Source organism: Astatotilapia calliptera, chromosome 10, assembly GCF_964374335.1.
Source record: "Astatotilapia calliptera chromosome 10, fAstCal68.1, whole genome shotgun sequence".
Lineage (NCBI taxonomy): Eukaryota > Metazoa > Chordata > Actinopteri > Cichliformes > Cichlidae > Astatotilapia > Astatotilapia calliptera.
Genome location: NC_137431.1, coordinates 12,093,175 through 12,105,737, shown reverse-complemented (window position 1 = coordinate 12,105,737; position 12,563 = coordinate 12,093,175). Strand labels below are relative to the sequence as shown.

Here is a 12,563-nt window from a genome sequence, read left to right as displayed (position 1 = left end):
TCATCATAGGTATACCTCTAACTTGTCCGAGTTTTAAAGAACTGATTTGCAAATTATGGTGGAAAAGAAGTATTTGGTCACCTCATTTTTTGCCCCACTGCGTAATATACAAAGATATTTGTGGCAACTCGATGTGCTTTGTCCACTTTTATTATCGGATTGCTCTGTTAACCAAAGGGAATACCTCAGTTTATTGTATGTTTGACTATAATTTACAAAAAGACTAAAGCATCATTTCTTATCTTTTCTACAATAACTATCAAATGAACAAATGGAGAGTGCTCGCTCAAGTCATGGATCAAGTGACTTAAAGGGCCGTTTTCAAAGAAAACTAAAAGTGTATAAGCAACCAAGGAAGTGAGTCCTACCTGGCCACTGGACAACATTCAGTGACAGTGCACTTGCTGGCATCTCCGGTGGGCAGAGCCCTGATTCAGTAGGGTGAATAAGGGATCTTGTCTCCTCCGTACTTAATGAGAGTGGTGTATCTGTCAGTCATGTCTGGCACATAAAACACCAGGTAGGTCCCATCATGGCTGTCACAGATATCTGCTTCTTGGGCTTCCCCTCTGGGTCCTTCAGGAGAAAACAAAAACTGTTACCTAAATATCAATGCTTTGAATACATTATTGTGTGGTCCACGTTCATGCACTCACAGTGATCTGCACTGCCAGCAGTCCCTCACCTGCATCTTTGGCATCAATGGTGACCTTCACTGGCAGAGAGGTGGGCGCTCCAGTGGTGTTAAGGCCGGATCCACTTGCACGCACCTTGCTGGTATCATGGGTGGGCAGCACCTTCACCTTGTAAGGGCGGACCAAAGGGGAGAGAAGACAACTGGCTGTGGAATACAGTCTCACAAATGAAAGGAGCCTTATTTACAGAACCGAGTAAACCACGCAAAGAGTTTTCCATTTTCAAAGCTGGCCAGAGTGGAACACTGTAACATGTAACACCTAGAAGGTTCAGATGGCTGCAGTACTTTGCTAATTTGGATCAAATGTTTGGGGGGAAAATGTAATTAAATCAAGTGATTGTAATGCTGTTACTTCCGTTGTGTAGTTAACCATCTATCATTTTAGATGTTTCATTAGCAGCCTGATGAAATTAGCTGTGTAGTTAGCCGACTTCTGCCATCCAAACAGATGAGGTGAATTATGCAGATCACTAGCACAGTACACAGATGACCACTTCTTATTCCAGCCAGACTTCAGGTACTTCATTCGAATCATGCAGTAACAACAAAGATTTATTACTACTGGCTTTTTAAATTGTGCTTCTTCTGTTCTAGAAAAACAGAAACATGTGATCACAGGGTTTTGTTTTTTTCAATGACATTTGTGTTGGTTGTGTCGGTTGCAGGCAAACATTTATCATAATGGTTAGATATTAGGAAATAGCTTAAAATGTGTGCATATTTAACTTGTTGCACTGCCGTAGTGTTACCTGCGTGGGATCTCCTCATGAGCATATGACTGTACCCTGGATGATGATATGTGAGGAGCTTGAACTTGATTCGCTAACAGAAACTCATTTGGCTAGCTTAGCGCACATGTCTTGTGGCAAGATATATGCACTTAAATGTTTTAAGTCATTGGCTGTTCTGCCAAATTGCCACCAACCTGCAACTTTGTGAGCTGACTGTTTCGCGATTTTTGTGTTTTAGACAACAAAAATAAAAGAAAAAGATGTACAGATCCAGGCTTTTCCTTTACTGTGGTAGTCGCATAGAATGACGTCACTGACACTGGTTTAATATGAAAACAAACTTTGCAAAAAAAAGAAAGAAGAAGAAGTGAGTCGGCGTGTCATCTTTATCGAGCACCATACATGTTTTGCCTCACATTAAAATTATTATTTTGCCTTTTCAAAAATCATTTATATTCAGAGAAGTCAAATATAGCAAATTTGTACAGCTTACACGGCCGCCAGGTGGCGCAGAACACTTGCCGGCCCCTGGCAACTTGAAGCACAGACAGGCCCTGGTTCGAGCCTCGGCTCGAACACACTCACTGAGTTCAGGTCCTATCTGTGTCTTCAGTCTGCTAGGGGGATTCCTGGGCTGCGCAGGGAATCCCAATCCTTTTTTTTTCTTTTCTTTTTTGGCCTGTTGGGGCCTGTATTTACAAAGCTGGGACTATCTCCGTTGTCATGGCTACCAAGAACAACGCCAGCTTGGGGGAGAGCGGAGAGCCCATAAGCAAACACTCATTCATCCTTTCTCCTCTTTCGTTTCACAGCTGCTGCGGTGGGAAACGCTGGGACTTGTGTGGCTATGCAGTTTTTGCATTGTTGGCAACTTTTAAGGACCAGCCTTGAATTTTACACATTTGATAAGTGAAGCCTGGATAATCTGGACAGAATCTGCAGGCTGCATCTCCAAATCACAAGTGGCTTTAGATCTGACTCTTACAGACAGGCATGCATGTCTCAGGGTGATTACACACTAACACATTGTGATTAATCACACACATTTGTATACATTTTATTAAGAAGATAATAAAAAAAAACACTATACAAAATGTGTTTTTGTGACAGGCCGCTAGTAACAAAGTGCTCTCAAGGTTAAATACACATACCGGTAGACATTGAGGGCTAGCAGGAGGGACCATGCGCTTACCTGCTGCTCTCTGGCAGGTAGCTCCATGCCCTCCTGGGTTTTAAATGCACCTTAGAACACACATGCATCAACACTACAATGAGCGGGTGGAGGGAGGTTTGGAGTCTTCTCTCACCCCCATTCTCTGCGACCTGCTGGAGCGGGGGGGGGGGGGCTAGGAGGAGGAGGAGTTGGCCGTCCGACTGCGGTCTGGGGTGTGGGGCCTCCCTGCTGCTGCGGAGTCGGGGCGGTCTGCCTCCCCCCACCGCAGGGAAAAGGGTAATACCACCTGGGTCTGGGTGCAGTTCCCCCTCCAGGGGCAAGGGTACCTAGACCCGGTTTGTAGGGTACGCTTGGGGAGTGTGATCGTGTGTACAGCGTCTCTTTATGTCTGTCTCCACGTTGGTTGAGTGTGGAGTAAGTGCATATGAGAGCATGAGGGTGGGAATGGATGTTTGTATATGTGTGTGCCTGTATTTCTGTGTCTATATGTCAGGTTGGGTGTCAGGCGCCACCTCTCTGGGGACATCTCAGGCCCTCCAAGGTTTGGAGGCCTATCTCCCCCTACCACCACTTCCCCTGCCAGTGGCGGACTCCCTCAGACATCGGTGCGTTGGTGGTTCTTTGTGTCCGGGGATGGGCGTCCAGGTACACAGCGGCTCACTCCTTGGCGGCCGCTTATCGGGGCCTGGAGCCTGGGGCTCGCTCGGGCCACTCACGGGCGCGTCACTGCAACTCCCCCTGGCTTCTGCTCCGCGGCTGCTGAGTGAGCCCTCATCTGGGACTCTCCTCAGCTCTTTCTGGGACAGTGGCACGGCTGCCCCTCTGTTGGTCTTCCTTGGTCTCTTGTGTTCTGGGGGCCTCTGGATGTCTGGAGTTTTGATCTCCTCCATACCTGCTTCATGCCCTGGAGGACGGGGCTGTGGCCCCCCCACACCCTCTAGCAGATCATTACATGAAGGAACCTTTTTAAAAAAAACAAGCGCATCCATGCTCACAGGTGTACACATGGGTGATCACACCCACAAACTACACCCTTTTTGGCTCCTACCTCAAAGCACACTGTGTTCTGTTGATCTTATGTGCTGCACAATAATGTTTAATATTTAGTATTTACTGTCATATTCCCATATATCATTGTGATGCTGTTTATTCTATTACTCTTGTTCTCTTCTGCTTGTTTTCTTTTTTCTTTCTCAGCAGGTGATCCAGGTGATCGATATATGCATTTTTTATTTCTTTTTTTTTCTTCTGCTCATTCTGTTGGTTTTTGTTTTTTGCCCTTCTCCCCCGTCCCTCTTCTCAGCTGTTTCTCTTTCCCTCTTTCTTTCTCCCCTTCTTTCCCCCAGTCAAGTCTGTCCCGTATTCAGCAAGTGAAAATAAAATAAACAATAAAAGGTGAATCAAATGGACCATTACGGCAAGGCTGGGATGGTCAATTTGGTAAAGTAAATCCGTTGGGCATCTTTCTTTGCCTTTAGACAACAATTCTGATGGTAAAAGAGCCAAACGGGACAGGCAAAAAAAAAAGAAAAAAAGAAAAAAAAGAAGTGGCTTTAGATCTGACTCTTACAGACAGGCATGCATGTCTCAGGGTGATTACACACTAACACATTGTGATTAATCACACACATTTGTATACATTTTATTAACAAGATAAAAAAAAAAACACTATACAAAATGTGTTTTTGTGACAGGCCGCTAGTAACAAAGTGCTTAAAGATTTCAAATTGGTTCTTTCCCAAGTTTTCTGTTATGTGTACACATATTCCTTGAATTAGGTGCTTTTTAATTCTCCAATAATGGTCAGTGCAAAGTGTTTACACAAACAAACAAACAAACAAGTGTTTACACAAACAAACAAACAAACAAAAAACATTACTGAGAAAATGGTCAGGTACAAGAACTGGATTAAAAAGGATTGGAAAAAACAGATAATGTCCAATGAAATACTTTAGCGTGTGGCTCATGACTTTTGCACAGTACTGTAAATGTTATTAATAATGAAAGATATAAAGATGTAGCTTTCCCATTTTTAAAAAATTCCCATACACATTATTCTTTTCTTCTAGTGAAGGTGCCTCCTCCTTCAGACCTTAGGATAACTAATTTCTCAGACAGTGACATCACGGTGCGCTGGGAAGCTGCAGATGATGATGATGTTTCTTACCTCATTAAGTGGATCTCCCTAAGTGGAGGCGACCTGAGGCAGGTGGGGAAGAACTATTGAGTTGTTGGAGTACATATTATGAAATAAAAAATACAATATCTCAATAAACTGTTGTCCTGTGTCTTAAGGAGTATCAGATATCACTGTCTGCACTCTATGGAGATGGAGCTCAGAGCGAAGCTGTGGCCGTACGCTATAGCACCTGTGAGTCACACATTTTAACTATATCAGCTGCTGGTGGGAGCAGGCTCTCATGGATCTTTCTGGATATTTGCAGCGGGGACATGCTGGGGTCATTTTGGAGCAGGTTAATTTGTGTGCGCCACGTGTCATAATCAGTTTTGTTGTTAGGTCTGGGAACCTTACCGGAGAAGGTACGGAGTCTAACCTGGGACTGGATGTGTTTGACATCTTGCCTTCGTACGATATGCTCTACCACGACCTTCTGAATGTCAGGTGGATTCAAATCACTTACTGAAAGGGACGCACAGGCTTAAGCAGACAAAGAAGGAAATCGGGTAAACCCTCCAGCACTCATTTCTGTGTCCATTCTGGGCTAAAAACAAAAACACCTCATAACTACCTGTGGATGCTGGCTGAGCCTCTGAAGGTTGAGTGATATGTCATTAAGCAGGTAGTCAGAGTTCTCATTGATCAGTTCCTTGAGGGAAGTGTATCCACAGGCCTTACTGATGTCCTACATGGAGCTCAGCGCCGCCTGGCTCACCAGCAGTGTCTCCTCACCAGCTTTCTCCAGCACAGGATACAGCGAGGCCATCAACAAGGCACAGAAATTGCGGCCCACTGGCTGAGCACAGCAGGCGATTCCCCCGAGTTGGATGCACAGCTGACAGATGTTGCTGTTGAGCTAATGGATCATGGATGCAGATGTTGATGATGAAGGAATCACTTGGAGAGAGCTTGTATTTGAGTTGCTGGCATCACTGTTGTATATCGAGGGGAGTCTGGATGGACCGAGCAGCTACGCAAAGAGACAAAACCTGTGTTAAAGCACTGCTTTCTAACCACTTTTACACATGCACTGCAGCTCTGAAGTTTTCAAGATATTGTCCATGCACGTGAGAACGCAAATGTCTGACACAGTTAGATCAAACATTAAACAGCCTTTAGCCTTCCTGCTCCTGAGTGAAAGCCTGTATTATATCTGACTGTGCTCATGTGGGGATAAGACAGATTAGCCTTTTCTCAAAGTGAAGAGTGGGGGCCAATTTAGGATCTTCACTCAAATTTAAAATACAAGGGAAACTGATGTATTTCCTTAAATAAACAAAAACCACACAAGCGCTTATAAAATGCTCATCCTACCCAGTCATATGCAAAGTGTTAGAATCAACGTGTGATCCACCTGCCACTAAGAGATATTATTTCTCTTTGGTAGATGGAAAAAATGGAATCAAACTCACTGTCAGTAGCTACAACAGCACATTTGTTATAATATGATGAATCAAGCATTTAGATATTAAATAGTATTGAGGGAGACAGGATCAAATACAGTGGGGCAAAAAAGTATTTAGTCAGCCACCAATTGTGCACGTTCTCCCACTTAAAAATATGAGAGAGGCCTGTCATTTTCATCATAGGTATACCTCTAACTTGTCCGAGTTTTAAAGAACTGATTTGCAAATTATGGTGGAAAAGAAGTATTTGGTCACCTCATTTTTTGCCCCACTGCGTAATATACAAAGATATTTGTGGCAACTCGATGTGCTTTGTCCACTTTTATTATCGGATTGCTCTGTTAACCAAAGGGAATACCTCAGTTTATTGTATGTTTGACTATAATTTACAAAAAGACTAAAGCATCATTTCTTATCTTTTCTACAATAACTATCAAATGAACAAATGGAGAGTGCTCGCTCAAGTCATGGATCAAGTGACTTAAAGGGCCGTTTTCAAAGAAAACTAAAAGTGTATAAGCAACCAAGGAAGTGAGTCCTACCTGGCCACTGGACAACATTCAGTGACAGTGCACTTGCTGGCATCTCCGGTGGGCAGAGCCCTGATTCAGTAGGGTGAATAAGGGATCTTGTCTCCTCCGTACTTAATGAGAGTGGTGTATCTGTCAGTCATGTCTGGCACATAAAACACCAGGTAGGTCCCATCATGGCTGTCACAGATATCTGCTTCTTGGGCTTCCCCTCTGGGTCCTTCAGGAGAAAACAAAAACTGTTACCTAAATATCAATGCTTTGAATACATTATTGTGTGGTCCACGTTCATGCACTCACAGTGATCTGCACTGCCAGCAGTCCCTCACCTGCATCTTTGGCATCAATGGTGACCTTCACTGGCAGAGAGGTGGGCGCTCCAGTGGTGTTAAGGCCGGATCCACTTGCACGCACCTTGCTGGTATCATGGGTGGGCAGCACCTTCACCTTGTAAGGGCGGACCAAAGGGGAGAGAAGACAACTGGCTGTGGAACACAGTCTCACAAATGAAAGGAGCCTTATTTACAGAACCGAGTAAACCACGCAAAGAGTTTTCCATTTTCAAAGCTGGCCAGAGTGGAACACTGTAACATGTAACACCTAGAAGGTTCAGATGGCTGCAGTACTTTGCTAATTTGGATCAAATGTTTGGGGGGAAAATGTAATTAAATCAAGTGATTGTAATGCTGTTACTTCCGTTGTGTAGTTAACCATCTATCATTTTAGATGTTTCATTAGCAGCCTGATGAAATTAGCTGTGTAGTTAGCCGACTTCTGCCATCCAAACAGATGAGGTGAATTATGCAGATCACTAGCACAGTACACAGATGACCACTTCTTATTCCAGCCAGACTTCAGGTACTTCATTCGAATCATGCAGTAACAACAAAGATTTATTACTACTGGCTTTTTAAATTGTGCTTCTTCTGTTCTAGAAAAACAGAAACATGTGATCACAGGGTTTTGTTTTTTTCAATGACATTTGTGTTGGTTGTGTCGGTTGCAGGCAAACATTTATCATAATGGTTAGATATTAGGAAATAGCTTAAAATGTGTGCATATTTAACTTGTTGCACTGCCGTAGTGTTACCTGCGTGGGATCTCCTCATGAGCATATGACTGTACCCTGGATGATGATATGTGAGGAGCTTGAACTTGATTCGCTAACAGAAACTCATTTGGCTAGCTTAGCGCACATGTCTTGTGGCAAGATATATGCACTTAAATGTTTTAAGTCATTGGCTGTTCTGCCAAATTGCCACCAACCTGCAACTTTGTGAGCTGACTGTTTCGCGATTTTTGTGTTTTAGACAACAAAAATAAAAGAAAAAGATGTACAGATCCAGGCTTTTCCTTTACTGTGGTAGTCGCATAGAATGACGTCACTGACACTGGTTTAATATGAAAACAAACTTTGCAAAAAAAAGAAAGAAGAAGAAGTGAGTCGGCGTGTCATCTTTATCGAGCACCATACATGTTTTGCCTCACATTAAAATTATTATTTTGCCTTTTCAAAAATCATTTATATTCAGAGAAGTCAAATATAGCAAATTTGTACAGCTTACACGGCCGCCAGGTGGCGCAGAACACTTGCCGGCCCCTGGCAACTTGAAGCACAGACAGGCCCTGGTTCGAGCCTCGGCTCGAACACACTCACTGAGTTCAGGTCCTATCTGTGTCTTCAGTCTGCTAGGGGGATTCCTGGGCTGCGCAGGGAATCCCAATCCTTTTTTTTTCTTTTCTTTTTTGGCCTGTTGGGGCCTGTATTTACAAAGCTGGGACTATCTCCGTTGTCATGGCTACCAAGAACAACGCCAGCTTGGGGGAGAGCGGAGAGCCCATAAGCAAACACTCATTCATCCTTTCTCCTCTTTCGTTTCACAGCTGCTGCGGTGGGAAACGCTGGGACTTGTGTGGCTATGCAGTTTTTGCATTGTTGGCAACTTTTAAGGACCAGCCTTGAATTTTACACATTTGATAAGTGAAGCCTGGATAATCTGGACAGAATCTGCAGGCTGCATCTCCAAATCACAAGTGGCTTTAGATCTGACTCTTACAGACAGGCATGCATGTCTCAGGGTGATTACACACTAACACATTGTGATTAATCACACACATTTGTATACATTTTATTAAGAAGATAATAAAAAAAAACACTATACAAAATGTGTTTTTGTGACAGGCCGCTAGTAACAAAGTGCTCTCAAGGTTAAATACACATACCGGTAGACATTGAGGGCTAGCAGGAGGGACCATGCGCTTACCTGCTGCTCTCTGGCAGGTAGCTCCATGCCCTCCTGGGTTTTAAATGCACCTTAGAACACACATGCATCAACACTACAATGAGCGGGTGGAGGGAGGTTTGGAGTCTTCTCTCACCCCCATTCTCTGCGACCTGCTGGAGCGGGGGGGGGGGGCTAGGAGGAGGAGGAGTTGGCCGTCCGACTGCGGTCTGGGGTGTGGGGCCTCCCTGCTGCTGCGGAGTCGGGGCGGTCTGCCTCCCCCCACCGCAGGGAAAAGGGTAATACCACCTGGGTCTGGGTGCAGTTCCCCCTCCAGGGGCAAGGGTACCTAGACCCGGTTTGTAGGGTACGCTTGGGGAGTGTGATCGTGTGTACAGCGTCTCTTTATGTCTGTCTCCACGTTGGTTGAGTGTGGAGTAAGTGCATATGAGAGCATGAGGGTGGGAATGGATGTTTGTATATGTGTGTGCCTGTATTTCTGTGTCTATATGTCAGGTTGGGTGTCAGGCGCCACCTCTCTGGGGACATCTCAGGCCCTCCAAGGTTTGGAGGCCTATCTCCCCCTACCACCACTTCCCCTGCCAGTGGCGGACTCCCTCAGACATCGGTGCGTTGGTGGTTCTTTGTGTCCGGGGATGGGCGTCCAGGTACACAGCGGCTCACTCCTTGGCGGCCGCTTATCGGGGCCTGGAGCCTGGGGCTCGCTCGGGCCACTCACGGGCGCGTCACTGCAACTCCCCCTGGCTTCTGCTCCGCGGCTGCTGAGTGAGCCCTCATCTGGGACTCTCCTCAGCTCTTTCTGGGACAGTGGCACGGCTGCCCCTCTGTTGGTCTTCCTTGGTCTCTTGTGTTCTGGGGGCCTCTGGATGTCTGGAGTTTTGATCTCCTCCATACCTGCTTCATGCCCTGGAGGACGGGGCTGTGGCCCCCCCACACCCTCTAGCAGATCATTACATGAAGGAACCTTTTTAAAAAAAACAAGCGCATCCATGCTCACAGGTGTACACATGGGTGATCACACCCACAAACTACACCCTTTTTGGCTCCTACCTCAAAGCACACTGTGTTCTGTTGATCTTATGTGCTGCACAATAATGTTTAATATTTAGTATTTACTGTCATATTCCCATATATCATTGTGATGCTGTTTATTCTATTACTCTTGTTCTCTTCTGCTTGTTTTCTTTTTTCTTTCTCAGCAGGTGATCCAGGTGATCGATATATGCATTTTTTATTTCTTTTTTTTTCTTCTGCTCATTCTGTTGGTTTTTGTTTTTTGCCCTTCTCCCCCGTCCCTCTTCTCAGCTGTTTCTCTTTCCCTCTTTCTTTCTCCCCTTCTTTCCCCCAGTCAAGTCTGTCCCGTATTCAGCAAGTGAAAATAAAATAAACAATAAAAGGTGAATCAAATGGACCATTACGGCAAGGCTGGGATGGTCAATTTGGTAAAGTAAATCCGTTGGGCATCTTTCTTTGCCTTTAGACAACAATTCTGATGGTAAAAGAGCCAAACGGGACAGGCAAAAAAAAAAGAAAAAAAGAAAAAAAGAAGTGGCTTTAGATCTGACTCTTACAGACAGGCATGCATGTCTCAGGGTGATTACACACTAACACATTGTGATTAATCACACACATTTGTATACATTTTATTAACAAGATAAAAAAAAAACACTATACAAAATGTGTTTTTGTGACAGGCCGCTAGTAACAAAGTGCTTAAAGATTTCAAATTGGTTCTTTCCCAAGTTTTCTGTTATGTGTACACATATTCCTTGAATTAGGTGCTTTTTAATTCTCCAATAATGGTCAGTGCAAAGTGTTTACACAAACAAACAAACAAACAAGTGTTTACACAAACAAACAAACAAACAAAAAACATTACTGAGAAAATGGTCAGGTACAAGAACTGGATTAAAAAGGATTGGAAAAAACAGATAATGTCCAATGAAATACTTTAGCGTGTGGCTCATGACTTTTGCACAGTACTGTAAATGTTATTAATAATGAAAGATATAAAGATGTAGCTTTCCCATTTTTAAAAAATTCCCATACACATTATTCTTTTCTTCTAGTGAAGGTGCCTCCTCCTTCAGACCTTAGGATAACTAATTTCTCAGACAGTGACATCACGGTGCGCTGGGAAGCTGCAGATGATGATGATGTTTCTTACCTCATTAAGTGGATCTCCCTAAGTGGAGGCGACCTGAGGCAGGTGGGGAAGAACTATTGAGTTGTTGGAGTACATATTATGAAATAAAAAATACAATATCTCAATAAACTGTTGTCCTGTGTCTTAAGGAGTATCAGATATCACTGTCTGCACTCTATGGAGATGGAGCTCAGAGCGAAGCTGTGGCCGTACGCTATAGCACCTGTGAGTCACACATTTTAACTATATCAGCTGCTGGTGGGAGCAGGCTCTCATGGATCTTTCTGGATATTTGCAGCGGGGACATGCTGGGGTCATTTTGGAGCAGGTTAATTTGTGTGCGCCACGTGTCATAATCAGTTTTGTTGTTAGGTCTGGGAACCTTACCGGAGAAGGTACGGAGTCTAACCTGGGACTGGATGTGTTTGACATCTTGCCTTCGTACGATATGCTCTACCACGACCTTCTGAATGTCAGGTGGATTCAAATCACTTACTGAAAGGGACGCACAGGCTTAAGCAGACAAAGAAGGAAATCGGGTAAACCCTCCAGCACTCATTTCTGTGTCCATTCTGGGCTAAAAACAAAAACACCTCATAACTACCTGTGGATGCTGGCTGAGCCTCTGAAGGTTGAGTGATATGTCATTAAGCAGGTAGTCAGAGTTCTCATTGATCAGTTCCTTGAGGGAAGTGTATCCACAGGCCTTACTGATGTCCTACATGGAGCTCAGCGCCGCCTGGCTCACCAGCAGTGTCTCCTCACCAGCTTTCTCCAGCACAGGATACAGCGAGGCCATCAACAAGGCACAGAAATTGCGGCCCACTGGCTGAGCACAGCAGGCGATTCCCCCGAGTTGGATGCACAGCTGACAGATGTTGCTGTTGAGCTAATGGATCATGGATGCAGATGTTGATGATGAAGGAATCACTTGGAGAGAGCTTGTATTTGAGTTGCTGGCATCACTGTTGTATATCGAGGGGAGTCTGGATGGACCGAGCAGCTACGCAAAGAGACAAAACCTGTGTTAAAGCACTGCTTTCTAACCACTTTTACACATGCACTGCAGCTCTGAAGTTTTCAAGATATTGTCCATGCACGTGAGAACGCAAATGTCTGACACAGTTAGATCAAACATTAAACAGCCTTTAGCCTTCCTGCTCCTGAGTGAAAGCCTGTATTATATCTGACTGTGCTCATGTGGGGATAAGACAGATTAGCCTTTTCTCAAAGTGAAGAGTGGGGGCCAATTTAGGATCTTCACTCAAATTTAAAATACAAGGGAAACTGATGTATTTCCTTAAATAAACAAAAACCACACAAGCGCTTATAAAATGCTCATCCTACCCAGTCATATGCAAAGTGTTAGAATCAACGTGTGATCCACCTGCCACTAAGAGATATTATTTCTCTTTGGTAGATGGAAAAAATGGAATCAAACTCACTGTCAGTAGCTA

The 12,563-nt window shown here is 44.3% G+C and overlaps 2 long non-coding RNA genes across 2 annotated transcripts; both read right to left on the bottom strand.

Annotated features, from left to right (window-relative positions):
* Positions 1–383: 383 nt before the first annotated feature.
* On the bottom strand, positions 384–2,470 carry LOC145431387 (uncharacterized). The gene is made up of 3 exons (XR_013911692.1): positions 1,447–2,470; positions 686–803; positions 384–576 (listed from the first exon to the last, which is right to left on the bottom strand). It is a non-coding gene; the product is annotated as an uncharacterized LOC145431387 (long non-coding RNA).
* Positions 2,471–6,180: 3,710 nt separating this feature from the next.
* Positions 6,181–12,062, bottom strand: LOC145431386 (uncharacterized). Its single transcript, XR_013911691.1, has 3 exons — positions 7,808–12,062; positions 7,047–7,164; positions 6,181–6,937 (listed from the first exon to the last, which is right to left on the bottom strand). It is a non-coding gene; the product is annotated as an uncharacterized LOC145431386 (long non-coding RNA).
* Positions 12,063–12,563: the final 501 nt, after the last annotated feature.